We start from the raw sequence: 27581 nt of genomic DNA, 5'->3' as shown, positions 1-27581 counted from the left end.
ACTAAGAAGCTGTGAACTGTAAGCTGATGATGTGAGAGTAACAAACAGGTTAAAATGGATTTCAGTGGATTTTTTCTGAAAATGTAAAATAAATATCCTGTATTTCAGTGTGTAGAGTGCACTTAGTTTGAACTCTTGGCAAAAACATATAGCTTGCTAATCATTGTTAATAGGAGTCAGAAGTAAAATATTTTATCTCTTATAAACTATGCAGTTTGTGAAATTTATTATCTACAAGCAGGTCAAGGCGAACTCTTGTATGCAGCTGTGCCTCATCAACAGGACGTGCAAGATAAGAGTGAGGCAGGAACAAAATGTTTGAAATATGGAAAACAAACTGTCAGCAGACCAGCTTCAAAGGAAAGACTTATTATTCTGGCAAATTCTCTAAACTGCTGATGCAGGCAGGAAAGACACTATAAAAATTGGTACTTTTTCTTTTGTATCTGAGACTTTGATTTTCCTATCCTTACAGATCTGATGCTGTAAGCTGAAGTACGGTTTTGATACTTGTGTATATCTTTCATTGTTAAGCTAGATGTAAAAATACCTCATATGCAGTAAACAAATGCCGTAACAGCAGACCTGTCTCAGTGTTTCTAATTGAGTAAAGGTGCAGACTACCTGAATAGGGATAGTTATAAAAAATTTTACAGTGGCGAGACCAGTCCAGTCGAAACAACCTGGGAGGTGACCTGTAGAAGTGCCTCTCACCGTTTGACATTCCAGCATAGACTTTCTTGGAGTGGACTCTTCTTTTCTAAACTCCATCCTCTGACTGGTGGGTGAAAACACTGCACAGGGCAGTACGGTAATTCTCCTTCAGACAGATGGTGATATATGGGGTTCGAGTTTTACTGCTGAAATTCACTTCACCAGCATCTAGTGAAAGACAGCAGAAAATTCTCCCACAACTGATCTTTGTGTCAAGACAGGCCACCTTGTCCAGAAAATTTGTGGTAAATATTTTCTTCTGTTTTTCTATTAACAACGAATGCAATGCATGAAAATGCCCATAAGTGCACCAAATCTTTTACTGTTGATGTATCTGAATCATATGTAGATGTGTAGAATTATTTACAGACATGGTATGATTAGCATATTCTCACTTGTAAGTCTTTGTTAGGGAAAACCGACAACCCTGCATTATGCAAATAGATTGTAACCTTTGATTGGTATGTGTGTAAGGCAAAAGTGTCACAAAATATTCAAAAATGTGCCATTTGTAATGATTTAAATGTTGCTTTTTGCATGCCTTGTCATAAATGTATTGTACAAAACCTGGAACACAACCAGGATAAAGTAATGCTTGAAGCACAGACAATGGTTCTGTTTCTATATATCCCATTGCAAAAGATTTATTGGAGGGTAATGCAAATGTCAAAGTTTGTACTTTACAGTCTGATTTGCAGGAGTTTAAAGATTGGATTGCTAAAGTTATCAAACAGCAAGACCTTGACCTCATGGGTCACTTTCAGACTTACTGTGATAAATGGAATGCATCTGGTAAGATGTATACTGACTCCACTGAATGTACAAAGGAATTTTCTCAGTTTTTGAAAGTCTCACAGACTGAAATTAAGACCTTTACACAAACTGTTATTGAACAAGGCAGTAAAGCTATTGGTATGATAGAATGAGTAATGGATAAAATTGTCCATTTGCAAGACACATATGGTAAGCAAATGGCTGACACACAGCATGATGTCACTGTTGCAAGAGAGGAGATAAACACATTATGAGCTCAATTAGACACAGAGGAATCTGAGGTTGCTAGAGCAGCAGACTTAGCTAATCAAGATCTTTTAAGATTACAAACCTTGTTAGAAAAATATTAATCTAAAGCACTAGAAACTGCTGTTACCAGTCCTATCATAGCATCAGCAGTTTTTTCTGATGAAGTTTATCATCAGTCTAGAATGTTAGAAACTCTCCCTAAGTGGGATGAACAGAAGGGTATTTTTAATAACATGATTACATTTGAAACTTGGGTTCTTAAAACTGTAGGCACTGTATGTAATGGTAAACTTGAGCATTGCTTTTGGAATTTTATTCCTCAGTGTTTCATGGCTTATACTCAGCAAAAGCAGTATCCAATAGGGTTACCACCTGTCCCACTTTGCGAGGGACAGTCCCTCTCTGGACAGTTGTGTCCTGACAAAAAATATTAAAAATGGCAAATGTCCTGAGATTGTAGGACATAATTATGTCCTGTATTTTTGTAATAGTTGCATAAAACAGTTATTCTGTATCTAAAATACCTAAATGTTATAAGAAACAGAATAAGCAACTAAAATGATACAAGAATAAGCTATTATTTAGGCAAAAAAGTTAAGTTCTATCCTTTGTACTGACCGTGGGTATGTGTCGACCTGTAAAATCTGAGGTTTGTCCAGAAAATGTCCCACTTTGGCCATTTGAAAAGGTGGCAACCCTAGTATCCAATACAAACTAAACACCTAAGAATGACAGCAGTATTGTTAGCATACACTAGAGGGCAATCTCTCACACCAACACTTTTAGATCAGTTTCAAATGACAGTCTGCGATTCCTTGTAAGAACAGGCTGAACATTACCAGCTGGCATATATGCTAGTTAATGGCAGTGATGAAAAAGATTTGTAAGATGACAATTTTCAAAAAGCTGTTATGCGCTCCTTTTTAGACCATTTGGAAGGTGTCCCAGGGGATATCAAACTTATTTATGAGGAATCTTCAAATACACTCACAGAGTTAGTGGATAAATTGCTGAGAGCACATATTATGTGTAAAGTTTTACACTCCCTGTTCTGCACCCATTGTTAGTGAAGTAAGGGGAAGGGGGCATGGGAGATGGATTAATAAGGGGCAGCAAGTCCAACAACAGATAGCAGATTTATCATATCAAGGGCAAGTTATACAAGGGCAACAATGGGCAGCATCAGCTCACCCAGCCACTCAGTTAGCTTCTCAAGTTACTCAATCTGTAGAGGGTCCTCTGAAGAGACAGCCTATTTGTTATTCCTCTAAATAGGTGGGTCATACTAAAATTATTGCAAATATTATTGCAGATGGTGCCAGGAACAATAGGCAAAGGGTAAGCTTCTTACTGTGAAAAATTTTGATAAGCCACGTGTACCATGACAGCAACAGGTAATGCAGCCAGAAGTACAAACACAGCAGTACACTTCACAACAATATGTGACAGAGGGTAATAGGGGATTACTGCAACAACCCCTATATACCACAAACACTCAGCAGTCAGTATTCCCAGTACAGCAAAGGTATGGTGTGACACCTAGTGTCAATGTACAAGGTGATATTGTTAGCCCACAGCATACAACTGTTCCTTCTGACTTTGTTCCTGAGTGTCCAGTAAATCCTAATTATCAGCAGCAATTAGTCTTGCATCCGGTACTCAATCGATCTTCTTATGTTGACTGTGAAGAAGTCAAGGAAACACTGCAATTATGCTCTTTGCAGTCCAATACCACCGATGATTCAGGATGGGAAGTCGATCTACTATAGGGGTGTGACCCCCCTACCCAAGTCTCTTTCTTGACTAACTTCAAGAAGAGGAAAGACGGACGACCACTTATTAACATTTGGGTAGAGGGGAACCTGTGGGAAGATGTTCTTCTAGATACAGGAGTGGCTGTCTCAGTGACAGGTAGGAATTTGCCTCCTGACTTGTCTAAACATACATATATTTCAGGTTTTAATGGCTCTGGATGTCTATCCATAGGTAGTAAATCTATACAAGTACAATTTTCTCATCAAGGGGAACCAGTGAAAGGGGTATTTTTGATGTATAATTCTTGCCCTTCCACAATCTTGGGAATGGATATATTGTCCAAAATGGGAATTGTCATAGACCTTCCTAATGGCATTATATGGCAAGGACAAGGTCCCATGTTGTGTATGATTGAGGCAATACATGTATCCACCAGTTCTGAAATGGCTAGTAAATCAAAATAACTAACAAGTGGGCTAAAAGTTCATCAAGAATTCCAAATCCAGCCCAACCAAAAGGTGAAGCAATAAAGCTCTGAGAGGACAAACTTGGATCAAACGTTTAATACATAAACACCATATACACTTCATCAGTTCTGATGAAGTGTATATGGTGTCTATGTATTAAACGTTTGATCCAAGTTTGTCCTCCCAGAGCTTGAAGTGTATATGGTGTCTATATATTAAACTTTGATCCAAGTTTGTCCTCTCAGAGCTTTATTCCTTCACCTTTTGGTTGGGCTGTATTTGCAGTTCTGAAAAGGACCTTACTTACAGCCCTACTGAAAATGAAGTATGGTAAAGGTAAAACAACAGTTCCCTACGTTGTGGTCTCAAGGAGCCACAGACTGCAGGAAACTACAGGAAGCAGTTTCTGTAGGTAGTGATGAAGATTGTATTCCACCATTTCAAAAACAGTATCCAATCCCAAAGGAAGCAGAAACAGACATGCAAAACTGCATACAATGATGGCTTGATGTGGGAATAATTCAAAAGGGAAATAGCCCTACAAATTCACCCATATAGCCAGTTAAAGAGAAAGATGGCACTTGCAGATTGGTTATTGGTTTACGAAAAGTAAACCAATTTACGACTCCACGGGCTCATCTGATTCCAGTGTCCCAGAGCTAGCAGCAAGAATAAAACCACAAAGTCAGTGGTTTATGGTCATAGACTTAGCTAATGGTTTCTTTGCAGTACCACTGCAGGAAAAAGATTGGCAAAGGTTTGCCTTTACTTTTCAAAATGAACAGTATGTCATGACATGGTTACCACAGGGGTTTCAAAACAGTCCAGTTATATTTCGCCAAATAGTTGGATGAATACTACAAGGTCTAGAATCTAATAATTCTGTTTTGCATTACATTGATGACTTACTAATACAGTCTGAAACAAAAGAACAGCATTTAGCTAAAGTGACACAGGTCCTTCCAACACTGCAGGAGGCAGGGTTAAAGGTTAGAAGTGAAAAGGCACAATTCATGTCATCTGAAGTAAAATTTCTAGGTACTATTTTACATCCTTCTGGGTGTACACCTTGTTCAGAGAGAGTGCAGGGAATTTTGCAAATGGATAAACCGGTTACCATTCCGGATTTGCACAAATTTCTACGTATCATGAATTATAATCGGGAATTCATAGAGGATTATGCCAGCATGGCAGTTCCTCTGTATAACATGCTTTCTAGCCAGAAAGAATTACCCTTTTTAGAGTGAGGACCAAGGGAAAATACAGCTTTTTGTGATTTAAAGGCAGCATTGGCCAAGGCTACAGAATTAGTAGCTCCAAGTTTAACACATCCCTTTGTGTTACAGGCAGCAGCTGGACCCAACACACTCTCTGTTGTACTTTTACAGGAGTGGCCTCAGGGCTCTGATGCTAGAATGGAAAATACTTTATTCCCCATTACATTCCTTAGTAGAAAGATGACACATGTTGAGAGGGGATATCACCCATGCATTCAGCAACTTTTGGCCATTTACTGGGGTTTAAAACAAACTGTATACCTAACAGCTTTCTCCAAAGGCATTATAGTACAGACACCACATTATGCCATACAGGCTTTGGTAAATGAGACTCAGCTAAATAAACTGATAATGTCAGTCAAGCAGTGTTTGCAAAATGGTTGGCATTATTTAGTGTCAAGCAAGTTACAATAAAGGCAGGAGATAAGCATCACTTATCTAACTTCATGGGATATGAAGGAAAATGACAGGAATGCATTAGGCACATTTCAAATCCAGAGAAGCCCTTTCTGTCTCCTGATTTTCAGGAAGATAGGCCATCCATCTTTGTTGATGGTGCTCAATTTTGGGACAATGGACAATATCAGACTGGATCTGCAGTAGTACCAGAAAACCCTTCTATGGGACAGCCGACTCTGATTCAGTTACTGGGACACGTCTGCTCAACGAGCAGAATTGGAAGCAGTTCTTTATGTGTTACAGCATTTTCCACCTGTCAATATTTTTTCAGACAGTGCATACGTAGTTAATTTTCTGCAGCTGCATATATCTACATGGACAAGGAGAGGGTTTGTTGATAACATGGGCAAACCACTCAAGCATGCATCTGTGTTACAGACTATTTGGAATTTGGTTCGTAGTCAATCCCTTGTGGGTTGTTACAGTATCTTAAAAGGAAAAGCTCATCAGAAAACTACAAATGAAAATTTTCAGTTAAATAACTATGCTGATCAGATGGCAAGAAAAGCAGCCAAGGAAGGAATGCAATTGTATCCTACAGAACACCTTTCTGGTGTACTAGATAAAACTACTGCAGTACATGCCATACAGAAATTTTCAGCTCAGAATTTGCAACATGATTTGCTGCAGATCCAGACTTGTACTCTTATAGGAGAAAGTCCAGGGCAATATTATGCAAAATGTTTTGAAGACGGTTCTAGTCTTACGTATATACCGTACCAACAGGCACGACAGTTAGTGAAATTTAATCATCAGGTATTGTGACATTTGGGTACACAAAAGTTATGGCCCTTTGTAAAGAACAAGTATTGGCATCCAGAGTTAAAGAAAAACTGTGATTTAGTGCATGCTGAATGTTTAATATGTGTGCAGGTTAATGCTCAAGTGAAGAGGCCACAGTTACTAAGGATAACTCCAGCGGATGGACCTTGGTATGCCATCCAAATCGAATTTGCAAGTCCATTACCCCCAGTTAAACGTGGGTACAGGTATCTTCTAGTGGTAGTTGATGTTTTTTTCAAAATGAGTAGAAGCAATTCCTACAAAAGTAATGACGGCTATGGCTACAGCAGATGCCTTATGGAAAAACATGTTTTGTCATTGGGGATGGCCACAAGTTATCGAATCTGATAACGGGCCGCAATTTGTCAGTAAACTGATGAAAGCTTTGCGTGATTTGCTTGGTATCCAGCAATGGTTTCATGTTCCTTACCATCCTCAGTCTAATGGGATTGTTGAAAGAATGAACAGGACTCTTAAGAAAGCCTGCTTGGAAAAAGGCATAAATTGGGTAAAACATTTGCCTGGAATCTTGCTGGGTGTCAGAGCAACTTCTCACAGCAAAACAGGGCTATCACCTTTTGAAGTCATGGCAGGCAGGAAAATGCCTGTACAATTGTCATTCGATCCTACTGTTAGTACAAACAGACCATTATTATAAATTGCACAGCATCAACAATGGCTAAAATATATTTCTGAATTGTGTGAAAACCTATCAGAAATGCAAGCATTCAAATTATGGCCAAAGGATCCTGTTATGCCAGAATAAAACCTTCCCTCTGGGACACATGTATTAATCAAGACATTCCAGACAGATTGTCAATGGGATAGTAATTGGCAAGGACCTTTTGAAATAATTGCTCATTTGGGACCTCTAGTGTACAAAGGTAAAGGAAAGAAAAAAGCAAAATCATTATTTTTCATAGAGATCAGTTGAAAGTCATTAAGTGACTTCATGTTTTGTGTTTTTTTGTAGACTCATGGCAAATGCCAAGTCTGAAACAGTTGAAAAAGCATCTATCAAAACAACTTTTCAGATTAATACCTCTTACATGGAAAGGTTATATTATTGTACATAATGAAGATTCTGTTATTGTACTGACTGTACTCATTGTAGCCCTTGGGGTAGAGTGTCAAACAGAAGAAATGCAAGTTTGGAAAATAAACAATGACAACAATACTCTAGAGCTAGGTTGGAGTAAATGCTCAAAGATAAATTATTTTTGTGGGCAAAGACAGCAGAACAACTTCACTTGTCCATATAATGCTACTTGTATCTTTGGGTACATAAGAATTTCAAGTAATGTTACTTTTTGGTCCGCGGTTAGGGGTCATTATTACATTCGACCAAATAGTCCTAAGGTAACCCTTGAATTTGATTCCAAAGTTTCTATTAAATGTTGTCAATTTCATATTTTTTATTTGGGAAAAGGAAAGAATTCACAAGAATATCCAAAATCAATACAAAAGTTAATCCTCACTTATGTAAACACATGTGGTAATCATACCATACAGGAAATTAGTATTCCTCCCAATAATGCGAAAGTGCAACTTTACTACCGGAGTTTCTGTAATATGTACTAATATCACAGTCAATACAGGCAGCATACATTGGGCATATGTTCTATCAATATTAACAGGTAAACCTACCTCTGTTCATACAGATCATTTGGTTAAAATCCCTTCTATCTGTATAAAGGTAGGTAAGCAATATCAAAAAGTTGTGGTACATTTTAACTTCACATTTCCAGATACAGGCAGGTGCCGATATAAAAGGGCATGGTATGATACTTTGCTAGGAGGCTTGGGTCCCAGAAAAGGGGCTCTTAATACAGCTGATATTGAAGTTTTAGCTAATCAATTAAAAATAGTGGGGGAAGATATCTCTCAGATTGTATATTTACAAGCCTTCTGGAATCCAGACATATGGAAGGCACACCTGCATAATATAAACTATCAGCAGCAATTGTTAGACAATTATGATGTCATGCAGCTACATCAGTTAAAATTAGATGATAACATGACGACTTTTGTAAATTGGACAAAATGCACTATGCAATCTTTTTATGTGGACATTCAAAAAAACAAAATACAAACTGCACTTATGTTACAAAATTAAAATATTTGGCGACAATTGTTTAACAAGTGGAAACCTGATACAGATTGGATTCAACTCTTTACTGAAGTAACATATTGTACTCTACAATATTGTAAAAGACAATTCTTACATTATAATGTTACTGATAGCACTATTATGTGTCAATTTACTGTGTTACCTATAAAATTTCTCATGCCAGAAGGGTATGAGTATTGGTTGCCACAATTTGAAGATAATTATATAAGTATGAAAGGAAAAACACATAAAACTGAGTATTGTACACAGACTCAAAATGGACTAATTTGTGGGCAGCATTCACCTGTCTATGAACCATGCTTACTACAGCATTCTGTTAATTTGTGCAAATGGACCATTATGCCTTCTTTTCAAATGTTTATAGAAGTGGCTCCTCAGTATATTTGTCTGGTTACAGATCAAGATGTAGGTCATAATTTAAAATTACCTGTTGTAGGATGTTTATCACATGTTGATTTCCTTAAATGGAATAATAAAAGCTATGTGTTTACTGAACCCATAGACGTAAATATTTCCAAAAATTAGAATTATGACTTAATACAGCTTTCCAATATATCTGCATCCTTGAATAATTTAAAAAACATAATGAACAAGACTAAGATTCTCTGAGAGTATTTAATAAATAAAAGTATCTTGTATTATGAGGCATTAAGCATAATTGCAAAGAACAAACTACTTAGTCTAGCTGAAAAGACCAAACAAGACACTGCTCACAACTGGTGGGATATCTTTACTGGTTGGTCAAACGCACAAAAAAATCTGTTAAATTGGTTGCCACATTCTGTATTAGTAGTGTTAGGCATTATAGTCATATTAACTATCTGGAATTGCTACCTAAGTTGCCATTTGCGGAAAACTTATAGAATCTAACAAATCATGATGGTTAACCCAGATAAATTGGAAAAGGTTTCAATGTGTACAACTGAAGCCAAAAATAGACAGCTGTAATTCGCTTTTCAATTGAAAAGAGGGAATTGTGAGAGTAACGAACAGGTTAAAATGGATTTCAGTGGATTTTTTTCTGAAAATGTAAAATAAATATTCTGCATTTCAGTGTGTACAGTGCACTTAGTTTGAACTCTTGGCACAAACATATAGCTTGGCATTCATTGTTAATAGGAGTCAGAAGTAAAATATTTTTATCTCTTATAAACTATGCAGTTTGTGAAATGTATTATCTACAAGCAAGTCAAGACAAACTCTTGTATGCAGCTGTGTCTCAACAGGACATGCAAGATAAGAGCGAGGCAGAAGAGTAATCCTTCAGGAACAGAATGTTTGAAATATGGAAAACAAACTGTCAGCAGACCAGCTTCAAAGGAAAGACTTATTGTTCTGGCAAATTCTCTAAACTGCTGATGCAGGCAGGAAAGACACTATAAAAACTGGGACTTTTTCTTTTGTATCTGAGACTTTGATTTTCCTTCTGGAATATATATTGGCGATGGGTAAGTTTACATGTGTGCTCCTCTTATTTATTATAGTACTGTTTTTTTTTTTTTTTTACATTTCCTTACATTTCTACTGAGTCTACTCCTGCTGTTATATTTGTTGTGTTTCTGATGTAACTAGCACTTTCAAATTTGTTTTACTTTATTTACTTTTTTGTATCTTATTTTTTTATTTTTATTTGCATTTAATTTAATTTAAAATTTTTACTAATTTAATCTGTCTTCCTTCTGTAAACTGTCATTCATAGGGTACGAGCCTGAGCATCGAAATTTCGTGCAGTGATACACACTTTTTCCTCTGTGTTGATCTGTATGACAATAACGTTTACTTTGACTTTGACATGATTGCAGTATACTACTCATTAGCGATGAATCCAGCAGCTAAATTTAGATTAAACAGTTTAAGTACTGGGTCTGCAAGGGCATGTTAATTAATTAAGAGTCCAGATATACTGTGAAGAGTTAGCACTTTCAGTAGATGATCTTCAGAGATATTTTGGAGAATAAGGGATTCAGGCAATTCAGGGCTTTGGATAGACATTGCAGGTATAAAGCTGGCACTGCATTTGTTTTCAAGGTGTCAGCAATGTTTATTGTATCAGACTAAGAGACATCATTATAAAAAAGTAAAGAGCAAGGTTGGGTTTTGCTTTAGTTTTCTAGCATAGCTAAAGAAAGGTGACTAAGTTCACAGGCTCCTTTAGTGGAACTGATAGTTTTTTTAAATAATGCTTCTAATATTTTCCTTGAGAAGAGTGATTTTGAATCTGTTATATAACTTAAAGAGTTTCTTTCTTTTGTTGTAGAATTTATTTATGGTACTGGGAATGCTTGGGTTGTCGAATACGGCATGACTGACACCGATTAAGTGCACCGCGAGTACACCAAATGCCGGAAACTGCAAAATTTGAAATCCCAATTCAGCATAGTTGGCCCTTCTGTGGTATAGCTCCATAAGGTAAGTGTGCGATAGTTATGGACCTTAGGGTTAGGGTGTGGGTTAAGGTAAGTGCATAGATAGTAATGTATGTAAGGGTTAGAAGTAGGGTTTTGTTAAGTGTATGTGTGTGGATTATTTATTTTGTTTGGGTATAGCTTATTAAGGTAAGTGTGTGATAGTTACGGACCTTAGGGTTAGGGTGCGGGTTAAGGTAAGTGCATAGAAAGTAATGTATGTAAGGGTTAGTGTAGGTTTAGAAGTAGGGTTTATGTTAGTGTATGTATGTGGCTTATTTATTTTGTTTGGGTGGGTAGTATGTAGCGAGTGGTGTAGTGGGAACTATGTTTTGTTTTAGTTAGTGGGTGAAATGGTGTTGGCCAAACAAAGCAATTTGGTGATATGTATTTCTGCGTTTTGGGGTTTCAGTGAACTGTGCATTCACCTAATAGGTGTCGATCATGCTGTATTTGCCAACCTAAGCGTTCGCACTTATAATATAGACCCGGATTACCAAGGTGGTTTATTTTTGAATAAAACAGTTTTGGTTCTGGTAGAGACTGCTAGCTCTATGCATTTTTTAAGTGGCAGTAGAATTCCCTGGTGAAGCTTGCTGCTGTACTAAGGTCAGGGGTAGTGCAGTCATAAGAGAATTTTGATATTTTGATCAAAGAGTAAGTTTACATCGACATGTCTATAATCTTTAAATTCATGTCTATAATCTTTAAATTCAGTGGGGTTAGCTATTGGGGGTTCTGGGAGTTCAAAGGAGAAGGTGACACTTTTGAAGTCATACAGGAGGAATAATGGGAGAGCCAGCTATATTTGCAACAAATCAGCTGAGGAATGCTATTTCCTCTAGTCAGTTTTGCACTTGTGACTTTTTATGATAGCCATGCATGACAGAGAGATGTCCTGATTTTTGCTGAGACTTAATATTCATATTTTGAGGAGGCTTATGGCAGTGACATTTTAACAGCCTTACCATAAGACACTCTGGTATGGCTAGTGATTGTGCTGGATGTATATGAAGCTCATAGGACAAGTTTTACATGATAAGAGAAGCTTCTAGATTAATTAGGCATTTACATTTCACATATATGGAATTATTGCCTTTAAAGATCTACTGTTAAAAGCCTGGTAATAGAGGTTAAACTAAAAGTCTGACCTCATCTTGTCCAGTGCTTAGGGTTTAGATGAGTAAAGTAAATACAGCAGAGTGTCTATTTAGTCATGGCAGAATACACAAAATAAACAGAAGCATCTCCAGTGAATGACAGTTTTCTGCTATATTTTGCAGAATTTAAAAGCAAGATAAAAAAAGAGTTTACTTTATTGGTTGATTGCCTTTGTTTACCAGGAAGGTCTAACTGAGCCACTAAAACCCCCTTTTTCAGTGGAGACCCAGGGAAAAAAGTTCCATAATGTTACAGTAAATTAAAATACCCACAATAGTACATAAAATAAAAACAACAAACTATTAATGAAAAGAAGAACTAGAAAATGAAAAGTTCAATGATAGTAGATAAATTAAAGAATAGACTAGTACTGACAGAAAAGTATAAAAATAACACTGCATGAGATTAAAGATAGTGTCATCATGGTAACAATATGATTGTCAGTGACAGTATCAGGAAAAAAAGAAAAAAATACAATATTAGTGAAGCCATAGAGACATCAGTACAATTGTACATTAAGAACTCTTTATGACAGAAGCACACAGGATAGATAAAGGATTACAGAGGTATTGCTAGCATTGAGATTATATAATGCAAGGTCAGAAGACCATTAAAGACTATGAGCAGCTTAAGTGAGGTATGTTTACATACCAAAGAACTAGAAGGAAGAGGAGGAGGGGTGTTGGACTATCCAGGTATAGAGCAGGAGCTTTCCCAGGAGCTGATCAGGTATTGTTTGTTTTCATTTTCTCCAGATGTTTGCAGGTTAAAAGGATTGATTTGGATATATATTGTTTTGATTTAGCAATAGTTCCTGTTTGGTTAGTCATACCTCGATTCAGTGAAGGAAGTCTAGTGTTAGCCATTGGAAGTCATATAAGGTTATGACTGTGCAGATGAGGATGGAAACATCTGCATACTGGACAATGGAAGCATGTTTAATAGCTGTGTGGAAGTCATTTCTGAAGATATTGAACAATAGGGGACCCAGAATAGAACCCTGTGGAATGTCTACCAGTATAGGGAGAAAGCAGAGGTATTGTTGTTCCATTTTACTGCCTGTTGCCTACAAGATACAGTAGGCATACCACATACTACACTAAGGCAAATGGTATTGAAGAAGGACATGGCTTCATCTAAGGGTAGTATAAATAATGGTCACCATTGTTTCGATTTTAACATATACATTAAAGGTTTTGAACTAAGACAAAGATTCTGCATATAGTCCCATGGAGGAAAGATGCCATAGCAGGGAAATGGTACTGAAACCATTGGGTAAATCAAGGAATACAGCAGAAGTGAGGTTACTGATGTTTCTGTTATGATTTACAGGTGAGGTGAAGCTTAGGACAACAACAGAGGTACTGTGATGGGTTAGAAATCAAGTTGGGTATGAGATAGCAGGTTGTTTTCAGTAATGTACTTTGTGCTTGCATGTACTTTCCTAGTATTTTGGATAGGAGTAACAGAATAGCTATTGGTCTAATGTTGGTTAGTTCACTTGACTGGTTACCCTTGTGAAGTATAAGGATATATAATTCTGCCCACAGTCTGAGGATATAATTTTCTTTAAGGCTATGGTTTGTAAAAAAATGAGACTGAGTGGTCATTGGTCTCAGCTGTGAGTTTTAAATATTCTAGAGGGATAAAGTCACGGGCAAGTGTAGTTGGTTTCAGTTGGACAAGAAGTTTTTTTATGGTAGAGGTAGGAATGGATTGAAAGAAGGTTTTGACATTGTTTGAACTAGTATCTGAAATGAGTTAGAAATGCCTCAGAGTTTGTTAAGAGTGAGATGACAGATTGTATATTCTGCATGTCTGTAGTAGGGACAAGTTGATTTTTTTCCAGGATTTAAGAGTTAATTTATGGAGGATCAGAATATTTTATGGATATTCTGGGAAAAGTTTTGCATGTAGTCAAGCATGCCATTTTTGTCTAGATTGATCAGTTTTGACAAGATTTTTGAGTTGTCTAAAGGCTTGGAGGTTTGTGTGACAGTTACAGTTTTTCAATGTCTTCCATGATTTGTCTCTTTGTTGCATCATTTCTTTTGTAGACATAACCATTGTGCAGGATTGGCTTTCACTGTTTTTTCCTAAGTGGGATAAGATTGTTTAAGACACTTAGAAAAATTGTATTGAAGAATGATATGGCTTCATCTAAGGTCAGTGTAAATGATGGCCACCGTTGTATTGATTTTACGGCATAGATAAAAGTGTCTTTTGGAAGGGAAGACAACTTGTGTACAAACGTATATTTGTGTTGTTTGTATGGGGTAGTATGTTTCCTTAGTGCAGAGGTCAGGAGATGGTCACTTAGTATATCTGAAAGACTGCCACTAGAGAGGTGCTGTTTTAGAAATTTCACTGTGTAGAAAACAGGCAGAATGGTATTAAAGAGAGGTTAGCATCCTAAAAGGATGAACTTTCCAGTTTGATCTCTAGCACTCACTAGTATGAGTAGATGCAATTAGATGAGACTGGGAGAAACTACCAAAATTAAATTTAAAATAAGGCAAGTGACTCAAGAGCCACTAAATATAGCACTGGATCATGGGCTATATGAATAGGCACTCTGTATTCTGGCTCTATAAAACAACAGGAAAATGAAAGTATTTAAATAGTTTAAAAGAAGTGACTTCATAAAATTATGCTTTTATGCTAACTGGCAACAGCAATGAAACAACAGAGAGGGAGAAAGAATTAATTTTGTGATCAAATTAACATAAAGGATGGAGAGTAAGAGCGATATTAGGTTTAAGAACTCAACAAGAACAGGGTAAGAGGATGGAAAATTATTCAGGTACATCTAGTTAAAGAAAAAAAAAGCCCAAAAAGGACTTCAGAATATGATTAAAATGCTGGTCATGAGAGTTTCATGATTAATACAATTCTTGATAAACTATTTCAACTCAAAATGGTTGTTTTAATAGCCTGGATATCTGGCATAGATGTATGAAGCTCTAGCTATGACCTCGATGACCTGAATTTAACAGCTTCGACACTGGAATGGCCAGTAGTAGCAGTTTCAGAGTGATTAATTTATACTGCCTCACCTATCCAGATGGAAAGGAATGGTGGTCCTGGTTGGACACGTTGACAGCAGTGGTCACAGGACTGAGAGACATAGATGTGGTGTTCCAAGACAGTGATGACAACCTTCATAGCTGCATGAGTGCTTGTGTGTGTGTGTGTGTGTGTGTGTGTGTGTGTGTGTGTGTGTGTGTGTGTGTGTGTTAGCCATGATAAATAAGGCTGTCATAGTTGTTTTCCTTCATCTGGATCCTGATAAAAAGTAAAGTGAGTGAAAGTTGAAATATTAATAATTCATTGCACACTACATCAAGTGCCAGGTAGTTTGTAATACACAGTTTATAATCAAGGTTCATGACACTAAAGAGAAATCCAAATTGAGCTGCAAAAAAATAATTTTAATACAACCTTGTCACAAACATGTATTGTCATCAAGAGAGTCTTTGGCATATTGAAAAGTAGATTTAGGTGCCTGGATGAGTGTGGGGGTGCCCTTCAGTATGACCCAGCTACTGCATGTAGGATGTTTATTGCATGTTGCATTCTACATGACATGTTCATGTGATGGTTTGGAGGTGAAGTGACCCATACTTTCAATACAACTCCCATTTCCATTCCTACTATGATTAATGATGACCAGCTGGCAGCAGTAGCAAAGGACCCTCTATGGCAGGTTTGTGCATGTTAGTGTTTCTTTTCTTGCAAAAACATGTATAGTATAATTGACACATGTAGTGTGATATGTGTGAGCTATGCAGTGGGGTATGTTGTCTACTGTCACTGTTCATCAAACGTTTCCTTTTATCTTTAAATAATTTTTTATTTCAAAAAAGGTATTCATATTACTGCTTTAAAAAGTCATGCTTGAGTGCTCACTGACACCCATTCACTGATGTTGCAGGGAATCATAACTGTTTTGCACAAGAAGTCAGACTTCGGTAGTGTATTTTAAGTATACCCATATTGAATGTCCTGAAATTGTACATTTAATTAAAAGTATTTCAGTATTTTAAATATATACCTTGCAATTGAATGAAAAATGTATCACATGCTTTTTTTGCATTATGTAATGTTTACTCAGTTTTCGTTATTACATATTTCAAATGATTATTGTTTTCTGTGATGGTACTGTGATGGTACTGCACGTCAAATTATTTCATTTTCTCATACATGATAAATTTTGTCCTCAGAAACATTAATCATAAGTTGTGCAGTGCTGAGTATAGTGTGGTAACGGTGCTAGATTACATGGAAGGATACTCATGTTATCTTTTTTATTTTTTAAGGAGTGTTTCTCTTAATAGCGTGTAGCACTTGTTTTATATCATCAGTAATTGTCAGCTATAAAACTGATAATGAATAGACAATTAATAGTGTAAGCCGGTACAATTAGAATATTATGACATATAGCTTTCTTTCTAAATACTTCCTTTTAATTGTAATCACTACCATTATTGAAATGAAATACATTCAGATGCAAAGTAGCTTAATACTTGGTTACAATATACACTTACATATTCTGCCTTTTTTAATGTTTAATAACTCATTGGATAGCATTTAATAAAGCCTACAATTTTTTTTCTGTGTAGGCATTGTGCTGCGCTACTAACATGCCCATGAACATTTTTAGATTCATTAAGCCCTGCTGAGCACCGCGCATGAGCACACCAACATGCAAACTTCCGTGGCATGCAAATCACCTCATAACCAGGTGAATCTCATGCAAATGAGGCAGGTAGAGTGATCCACCAACTAGATAGTCAGCTCTGAAGACCCCCTGTCAGTGTCTGTAGTGTACACAGAAAAAATTCCATGTACAGGAGTGCAGACAGACAAAAGAGGCTGTAAAAATGCAGGTTGATAGACAGAAATGGCATAGCACACACAGATATGAGCAAAACTATCCTCTGCATGTTCCAAAAGTTACAGTAAATATATTAAAATATATTTTTAATAACATGTTTGCATGGCGCACCACAGTGCACAAACATGCCTTCTAAAAAAAATGGAAAAATCAAATATTAATATCATGAGGCTGAAATGGATTACAGGACCCTCAATGCAGTATCTGTAATGGTGCACTGGTGCTGTTGCTAATGTGGAAGGGCTTGGAAGCATGTAGTATCCAGGTTGTGAGCATGGATCCCTATGCAAATAAGGTGGAGATACTGAATAGCATAATGGGGTAACCATTTCCATATATCCCCTCTGTGTAGGTAGAGAACTATGTTGGTGTCCACAGAGGAGGTAGCTGACATCAAGAAAGGGTGTGCCCAAAAACTTCTAAGCTGATTGGAGCTTAGTTGTGCCGGTTTGTGCAGCTCACTACCATGCTGAGCGTGGAAGTCTGGAGGGGGGTGTGCACTGACGTCTAAGCTTTGTTTTCCTATGGGGGACCTGTTTCCGCGTGTTTGTGTGGTGCGCTACTGTGTTGATCGTGGAAGTTTGGTTGGGTGTAATGATGGCTAAGCAGTGCTTACCTATGGGGTGTGCATTTACATGCTGCACTGCAGTGCTCAGAGTATCTAAAAGGCCAATGATGTATTAATCAGTGTTGATCTTTGCTTAACCTCAACTAGGGCCATTAAATGATGTCAGTGATATAGTAGGCAGGTGCACTGCATCACAGGTAGCCAATCATGCAGGAAGCACCTACAGTAGAGCACTATATGATATGCATACACCCTACAATCTGATTTTCCCTCCATACTCTGCACCATTGGAGTACAGACTTGGGAATTTTAAATGAAAGAATGCTAGGGGCTGCTGCAGGTCTATAAATTTGTATGTGTTGGATGCTGAAGTCGATGCTGATACTGCTGTTGCTAAAAATAGGCCTAGGCAGAGAAGGAGGACAGTGTTCAGGCCAAGGGTAACCTTCCAGGAAATACATGAACTGGAGATTGTAGAGTGCTACAGGGTGGACAGGGGACATACTACAAGAACTCACTGAGCTCTGCAGACCTTAACTCAGGGCCAGAGCCAACAGAGGGGAACCCATCCCAGTGGAAACAAAGGTATGTGTAGCTCTTAGGATAATAGCTGCAGGTACCTTTCAAAATCCAACTAGGGACACGATGGGGGTCTCACAGGCATCAGCATCCAGGGTACTTCACCAATTCCTGAATGCCATGCTACCACATGCCAGTGAGTACATTTCTTTTCCCCTCACCCCTGGGATGAGGGCCAGCAATATGCAACTCTTCTACCATGTAGCACACTACCCTGAGGTAGATGTCAGTCATGTACTCATCAAGGCACCACCTGGTGAGGAGGGTAGAATCTACATCAATAACAAGGGGTACCACTCCATCAGCTACCAGTTCATGTGCAGTGCCCAGGACATTATCATGAATGTGTGTGCTGGCAGCCCTGGCAGCTATCACGACTCCCATATTTGGCACACATCACAGCTGTACCAGATGTTTACTGGGGGGGGCATCCCACACAGCCATTTAGTGGGGGATGCTGGTTGTGCACTGGAACTTTGGATGATGATTCCCATCAGAAATGCACACACACCCACGTTAGAACACCATAATGAGGCACACACACAAACTGGGAACATCATAGAGCATGTGTTTGGGTTGCTGAAGTCACAGCTCCAATGCCTCAGTATATCTGGTGGAGCCCTGCAGTACTCTCCAGCCATATATGCACATATGTTCACAGTATATGCCATGCTACACGATATGATCCTGTAGAAGCAGCTGTGGCAGGATCAGCATAGGGAAGGGATACACAGCCCCTCACCAGTGCCTAGTTCACCAAAACTAGACTCACAGGAAGAGTCGGAGTAGGTGCTCCCTGATGATGTCCCTGTAGGCAGATGTAGGCATGCCCAGTATAACCTGGCATTGGCTAAGAGACAACACATAGCACATACACTGACAACCTAGGGCCCCAGGGACTGACACCTTACTCCCACTCACATACATATAATAAAATAGCTAATGCCAGGCAACCCACACAACCTGTACCTATTCATGTGTTGGCTGTGTGCTGCTTGCATCACACAGAATCATCCCTGAACTACAGTTCTGTCAACTGTTGCATTCTCAAGGTAAGTCTCTAAACTACACACCAATTGTAAGAATTACTATAATAAGATATCATATGTATGGATCTGCTGCTGTTATGCAAGAAAATATAATGGGCTATTTTCTCAGAGTTAACATCAACATGGGACAACTGATACCCAGTCCAATAGTATATGTTCCTTAATTTTCACTAGATCCCATGGTTGGACTATTCATGACATCATGCAAGGGATATGTTAAACAGTGGGCACACATATATTTGGACTACTGTCTACCCAAGCTGATCATGTGCTGTTGTTCCCCCACCCCCAACACAGTGTTATACCCATATAACCACTTTAACAGAAAATCAGCTATGGTATAGCAGTGGACCAGGCAGTCTTAGGGCTGTAATATAGATAGCACTCACACATTGTATGTTTCTCTTCATGCAAGATAGCAATGTATATATGTATTACTGTTGATTATGTGATGGATGACCCCTTTCTGTCTAGCGAGCTGTGCGGCTCAGTGGACTAGGGAAGCTAGCGTGGGTGATGGTATTGAAGGTTCTAATCTGGAATTACTCACTTTTGCATGTGAGGTAGTAATATGTTGGTGTTTTCACAGAATGTCATACCTCCCAGCCTCTTAGTACATGAAATCTGGACAAAGCCAGAAAGATTGGATGGACGAAGGCCCAAACATAGGGACAGAATTTAAATATTGGTCACATAAACCTTGCTGGAAGTAAAGGTGTTGCAGTAGTACATATATTTTGATGGATATAAAGTCTGGCACACAATTGTTTGTAATTAGTCGAATGTATTGATGTCAACATTCAATAAAGCACCACTAGACCACATATGTGTGAGGAACAAACCAAACATATGAGGCAAAACTCTGGACATTCTGTGAAACTCATGACAGTTGAGAGATATGCAGACTGTTAGTCTGTTGGTGGTGTAACATTACCAACCCCAGTCATATATTTAGCGCAGCAGACAGCTGGGGAATGCTGTGGATATTTTCAGTGAAGTGCAGTACTGCAGAAACAGGGGCAGTTGTTAATGTCTGTAACATACAAAATCCCTGACTGGAATACAGGTAGGTGTGTCCTGGAGTCAAATTATAAGTACTGACAGTCCCACTGGGCATGTCCATACACTTAGTAAAAATTAGCGCAATTCTGTTGACCTTCATTGAAATGACCTATTATATATAAATGTCTATACATAAAGACATATACATATACATATCAGTTTGTCAGTACCTCTCTCTCAGATGAATAGTATATCTGTTGCTATGTAGTTTCAAATAGATATATATAGCTACATATATTAAAATGATACATAGACTCCCCCCATATATCTGCAGTACACACACACACACATACACATATATATATATATATATATATATATATATATATATATATATATATATCATGCACACACAAAGCTACATTTATATATAGATAACTGTTATATACAGAAATATGTGTGGATGTCTGCATTGTCTGACATACCCTAGTAATGGTGAGTAAACTGCACTATCACACAGCCATAATGTTGCTCAAAGGATCCAAATGGAAGGTGCAACAGTACATAATCCACTTACTTATAGACCCCTATGTCTGCTGGATGTCACCACATAGACGCAGGTGAGAAGGTGGTGTAATGTATAATGATGCCAATGCACATATGGATAGGGCACATTGTCCATGCCCACAATGTCACCTATCTAACTGGAAGCAGCCACATATGGCCATACTGATAACTGTACACATAGCTAGGATAACATAAGTTATCTCACTGCTAGGATACTAAATGCAAATAACAGTGCAAACCAATATCACTCTGTAGGCCACAGATGCTGTTCAACAAAAGCCTAATTCGTGTAATGCACATGTACTGTGCCTGCAGTCACATATACAGCAGACTTAACCTGTGGCGCATGTGATAAGTACTGTGATCTATAGTGTGTAAGCCTAGATAGGTAAGAGTTCTACTCGCATTGCAGCCCATTTGGTGTGTGTGTGTGTGTGTATACTTCAGCAAAACAGTGAACATGCCCTCATGGGCTATCCACATGCAATGGTTATACACTTTTTGGGCCCATAACTTGCTGCTGGCTTCCGCACTGCCCTATTCTACAAGGCCTGATGATGTCAGCTATCTTAAAGGGAGAGTGTCAAAGATGCAGCTTTCAGGGCACTTTTTTATTTTTGTCAGCAATGCATATTTTAAGTACTATACTGGGGTCTTGCATCACTGAATCTGCACTTTTTTGCTTCTTTTTTGTGCAATTACATTGCTTTTGCTTCTGGAGCGTCCCGCTCTCAGTCAGGCCATATAAGACCACCCACAGTGTAATGTCATCAGGCACACCCCTTCTCCATCCTCCCTTCTTTAATAATAATCTTGCTTGACCTTTCCCACACCTATTTTCATTTCCTAGGGAAAATAGATGTGATTTGATTTTGGTTCCCATCTAGTCACTCTCTAAAGCTTGTTTGTGGAATTGATTTGCTTTGTTCCTTTTTCTGGTGTGTGTGTGTGTGTGTGTGTGTGTGTGTGTGTGTGTGTGTGTGTGTGTGTGTGTGTGTGTAGATAGATCTCAAAAGCTGAGGCTGTGTGTTAAGGCCATATTTTTAAAATGATAAAAAAGAAACAGACTGCAGCACTACCTGCAGTGTCAGTTCTGTAACACGGACTGCTTTTATTGTAACTTAAACAATAGTGGTACTGTATGTAATACACTCACAAGTCATTTGTTCAAGAATCAGTAACAGTGATGGTCAAAAGGTCCCAAACCAGGATTAGTTAAGGGCCTATGTTAGCATTTTGGGGGACCCCAGCAAATGTCAAGTTGGGGTCCCCCCTGAGCACTTCCTGTCTAAGTATCACCCTGTCACTGCCAGACTTCCTAGCTATCCTTTTAGATCATGCTGCAAACTTTTAGGAGTAGTGCACACAGACTGGCCTGTAGCTACAGTGCTCTTACATAACAACAAGCTTATGTATCACAGTATGTTGGCCCTTCTCACAAAGGGACATTCACAGTTATTGTCATTTAGAGGTAACAAGAATACATTATAACAACTCTGTACACTGCTGGACTTAGGTGAAATAGTGCCCTAGGGCACTGCCTACTGTTTCAGCCCCTCAAAACACCCATGCATTCTCCAGTGCTCCCCTTTGTTTCTCCCCATCTTGGATTCTCCACACCATGCAAGTTACTTTTTTTCTTCTATTTCTCATATTTGATGGTTTGAACGGAAATTATGATTAAAAAAATAAATGCGGTGTTGGTGTTCAGCTTTAATTTTCTTTGCATCCTTAACATACCTTTCCTGACCAAGACAGCACAGTGATAACCATTTAGGAAACAACTCAATTAAGCCACTCTCCCAGAAGTCGTAGGGGTTATAGATGCTCTAGAATGTATTTTAAAGCATTTCCCAAATGTTTAATCCAATAGTAACCTAAACAAAATTCAAGAGTAAGAAAAAGAATTGCAGTTGTACTTTTTTATTTCAATAAAGACATAAATTATGCCCAAGGCTTAATTTTCAAACCTGACAAAGTCTTAGCTCACAATAAACTAATAAGCCAATGTGTTGTGTTGTTGTGAGGATACACAGATCCTGTCTTGGAATACTGCCTGCCTCTCTAATTCCCCCCAAAAGACAGTCACTGCCTATGCATCCCTCTGGTGTTAGATTGGGATGGAAGCAAAGGTTCAAATGGCCACAGTCATGTATTTCAAGTGACTGCTGCAATACATATACATAGCATGCCTCCTCACTCCTCAACCCTAACCCCCAAAGGCAGCCACCAGTATTCATGCCTGGTGTGTGATTGTGAGGAAAGTGGGTGCGGTTGATAGCAGAGGCCATTATCAGTTTTATTCTAACAAGGTAATATCACATCCTTGTTCAGGTTAAAGAGCATATTTAGAAAATGAAATCATTTTTATCTCCTCATTTTTGCCTAACCAGAAACAGCTTTTGTGGGACCCCCCCACACATTCAAGGATGAATAATGGATCCCTTCTGTATCCATTTATACAGTCTGGGGAGTGGAGGCCACCAGATTCTTAGAAGATCTAAGTGTCTGAATGTTCTGTGATATATTTTATATCTTACTTTTAAAATATAATTACTTGTTAGTTGCATTTTTTACTGATACACAGCAGACAAATGTGTGTGTTCCAGCATTATTGGATGTGTGCACTGATACAAATCAGTGATATTTTTTATACACACACACTGATGCATAAGTCACAGCAATACTAGTTTTGTACTTATTTCAGCAAATAACAATACACTGTGCAACACTAGTACTGCCATATCAGATCAGTGACTGCTGTTTAGCAGTCATCAAACAGCAGGAGTAAGTCACTTTCTCTCATTGAGGAGTAAATGAATACCTGTCACTGAAACTGATTTCACAGATATTCCTTGATTTTGTCTCATAATTTTGCTCTATCCTTCAAAAAAAATAAATAAATAAAAAGTTTTACTTGCAAGCAAATCATTTAAGATTACAGACAGTCAATAAATCCAGACATCATAGTTTTATAGTTCTTATTGTCCAAAAAAATGCATGTTGATGCAGAATGTGCTATTCTAGAAATGTTGTAAGGGAATTAGAGCAATATTTAAAATGTGATCCTCATTTTGAGCATTTATTCTGCTATTATTTTTGGCACAGAGCAGAATTCTTCAGCAAAGACATTGAGAGTGACAGTATCTGGTGTTCTGGTGGCATTTATTAAATTTCTTGAAAGAGAAACCATCCTTGAAGATCAGAAGCTTTAGCTCTTCTGAAACTCTATGGTGTGCACTGAAATCAGTCACTCTCGCTGCTGATCTTTCTCTAGTTCTAACCTTATTCATGTTTAATATCAGCTTTATCCTAACAGGGTCATATCACAGCCTGGTTCCGATTAAATAGTACAAGCAACAATTAATTACATTTTTTCTCCTCATTTTTCCTCAACCAACAGCACCTTTTGTGGGTCCCCACACAGTCAGGGATGATTAAGGGCCCCCCTGGCAGCCACAGGTATTGTAGGTACCTACAGCTAGCTATGTTGTTAGTTTTAGTGGAAAGGATGTCCATCAACAGGGTTTAACTAAGCCAGGGTCATTATGTCATTGGTAAAACATTTAATGTAATTGTGAAGCCTGTTACTTGACAAAACACTGTTACTATAACTAAAGATCTTTGACTTTTGAAGGAGATAAAAATAAGAGTTATTATTAAGACACCCCCCCCCCATTTATTAAGCATACAAGATTACTGTACTAGTTTTTGTTGGTTTAACAGACATGTTACAAAATATCAAGATACGATAACTTGCTGTGGTTGGGGTCCCCCCCGGACCAGGGGGTCCCCAACGACCGTAGGTTTCGCTGGTGCCTAAAGCCGGCTATGTAAGTTACTTAAATATTACCTTAGTTATTTTTGAATACTTAGTGAAAAAAGAGGCTTTAGATCATCTTGTACTTTCTGATGAAGTACAAAACACTTCTGTATAGCATTATCGACTGACTATAATCCTCTTTGCTGTTGCAGGAAAACAACAATTTTCCTAGGGGCTCAACAAAATAAAAGTCAACACCAGGGATATACTTAAGAAATGGGATAGTGGAGAGAGGTACAGGCATTCCCGATTGCAGTGACATACCTCTGCAGCAAACAAATAAATCTCTGAAGACCAACCTGGAGAAATTGTTGCAAACTGTCCAACTGCAAGAGGGGTCAGATTCCAGCTGTGTAATAGAAAATAATAGTCAAGCTTGCCTGGAGTTCCGTTTACATTTGAGACATTTTTACAGATATCTTGCATGTTCTTTTTTTGGTTACTCTTGGTATATTTTTAATGTATAACTGAAGGAAGTGGGCTGAATTATTTCAACATCTTTTGTCTTTTTATTTGTTTGTTTGTTTGTTTGTTTGTTGCGGGATTACTTACTTACTGCCACGGGAACTGTTAGGGTGTGAAAGTGCAGCACTAATAAGTCTTCATAAATGAATGCCGATACTGCATTTGCGGTAACATATGAAACTGCTTCTTAGATTAGTAACAAGCAACTTTACAAAGTTTTAGACAAATATTTATTTATTTAGTTATTTTTAGTAGAAAAAATATTTTATTTACAGGGTGCTCAGCTACTCGTCAGAAGAATGCCTCGATATCAGTGACATTTTTTAATTATTATTCTAATTAAGGGAGCAACAAGTTTTGCATAAGCATGCATGTCATGAACAATAATGTGTGTCACTGCTGATTCACTTTTATTCTCACTAATTTTAAATCACAATGTTTACAAGAGAAGGGGGCAATACTCAGTACTGAATGTTCTATATTGCTTGGTTCACTAAAGTCTCACAACTTCTTTGCTCAAGAAAAGGGGGAAGGAAGCCTGATGGTGGAAATACTCAAAATTCAAAATAGTATTCCAGTTCTCTTCAAAAGTTGAACAGCAGTCTTTCCTTCAGTGTGCCTGGTCTGAAGAAGAAGAAAACTTTAATGTATGGCATGGTTGACTGATTGTAATCCTTAGTCTCTCAACTGTCCTGATTTTTGCCTCATATTTTCGGTCTGTTCCACATAACATTTGTGGTTTTCTGGCAAATCAATAAGGATTGACGTCACAAAATAATGACATACATTTGTGTTTCGGACTTCATATCATTCAGAAAATGTATGCTAATACAAATCCTGTTATTCTAACAACTTTCTAAGAGCAATATTTAAAATATGTCCCTATTTGACGTCTTTGTCCTCCCATTAATTTAGACTTTGTCCAGATTTCTTGCACCAAGATGTTAAAGAGTTATGTCAGTTAGCATTAAATCAGACATTTTGCTATGTGATGAGCAAAAATATGAGGCAACATCAAGGTCCTACAAAATCAGACACAGTTGTGAGGTTTGCTTATTGCCAAAACATGTTCCTTCAGATCTCAGTTTTTACTAGGGATGGAGCAAAAATGCTAGGCAACAATCCGGGACAGTTGAGCTGGTTTGAACAGTACCTGTAAGGTAGTTATTGGTCAGCATAAATGTACTTTTGTGTTGTACAATTTGATTTTCAACATGTTAAAATGTTTACAACTTGTTTCTTTTCACTTGCTTAGTATCATATGATCATTGTAACAGGTGGTGAATTTGTCTGTCCACTGCATTTTATTTACCTGCTTTGGATATACAAAATAGCTGGGTCTGTCATGGCACAAAAGGCAAGGCACAGATCTTCCCTCAAGATTCTGAAATATACTGAAGAAGAGGGTATTTATGTCTGTGATCTATTTGATTAGGAACCTCTGTTTTTTTTCCTAGTTGTTTGATATGTGTAGTGAAATCAGAGGTGGATCCATAACTAGGCGACCTAGGCAGTGTCATGTAAGACCTGCTGGTTGGGAGGGTGCATGCTGGCCAGGGGGCTGCCACGACATTTACTTTTTTAATTAAAAAAAAAAAAAAAGTGTTCCTTAAAGGCATTCTTTAAGAATACTGTCTGCATCCCTACATGAATCGACACACACACACGTGCGCACACACACACACACACACACACACACACACACACACACACACACACACACACACACACACACACACACACACACCTGTTGCATATTTGCTTTTTTTCCATGTTGCACACATGGAATTTAAGTACAGGATATTCCTGCTGATTGCTTCTTCTTTTGTATGTGCAGAATTTAAGACAAGATATCTGATGTTCCTGCTGCTGCCTGGAAGGGCAAACACACTTGCTTCCTGCTTCTGCAGAATTAAGCACAGAGGCAAGGGGTGTGCATAAAATGCCCTAATTAGGGATGACAGGTTAGTAAATTTGCTCAGGTTCAAACCATGTACCATAGTCTTTTATTTTTATTTATTTTTTATTTTCCATTTGTTTAACGAGTTAGTCCAACTGGACACAAGGTGACCGTTTTCAGTGGAGGTCCGGGGAGAAAAGCTCCAATTATATAGCAAAAAATTAAAAATAATAAAAATAAAAAAAAAAGTATATAGGGGTTACAGGGGACAAGCGACTGAATCCTTTACACCAATTACCAAATACCAAAGTATGAAAAAAAAATCTGTAGATATATATATATATATATATATATATATATATATATATATATATATATGTGTGTGTGTGTGTGTGTGTGTGTGTGTGTGTGTGTGTGTGTGTGCGCGCATGCACGTTTCAGTGCATTTTCAAAGAATTGTGAACTTTAGTACATTTTCAAAGAACTGTAAGCTTCAATGAAGGGAAGTTTACTGCTGCTTATGCTAAGTCTGTTTGCAATTTGCAACTGTTTTGTT

At 37.9% G+C, this 27581-nt stretch overlaps 1 long non-coding RNA gene across 3 annotated transcripts in view; it reads left to right on the top strand.

Moving 5' to 3' along the window:
- Nucleotides 1–27581, top strand: part of LOC122808083 — a 259227-nt gene that overhangs the window by 69774 nt on the left and 161872 nt on the right. For all 3 annotated transcript variants that reach the window (XR_006365785.1, XR_006365783.1, XR_006365784.1), the window contains exon 3: nt 10867–11018. This is a non-coding gene — a long non-coding RNA (uncharacterized LOC122808083). The remainder of the gene's footprint in view (nt 1–10866; nt 11019–27581) is intronic.

Source organism: Protopterus annectens, chromosome 8.part0 (genome assembly GCF_019279795.1).
Source record: "Protopterus annectens isolate FY-2018-M chromosome 8.part0, PAN1.0, whole genome shotgun sequence".
Lineage (NCBI taxonomy): Eukaryota > Metazoa > Chordata > Ceratodontiformes > Protopteridae > Protopterus > Protopterus annectens.
This window is presented reverse-complemented; position numbering and strand designations above follow the sequence as displayed.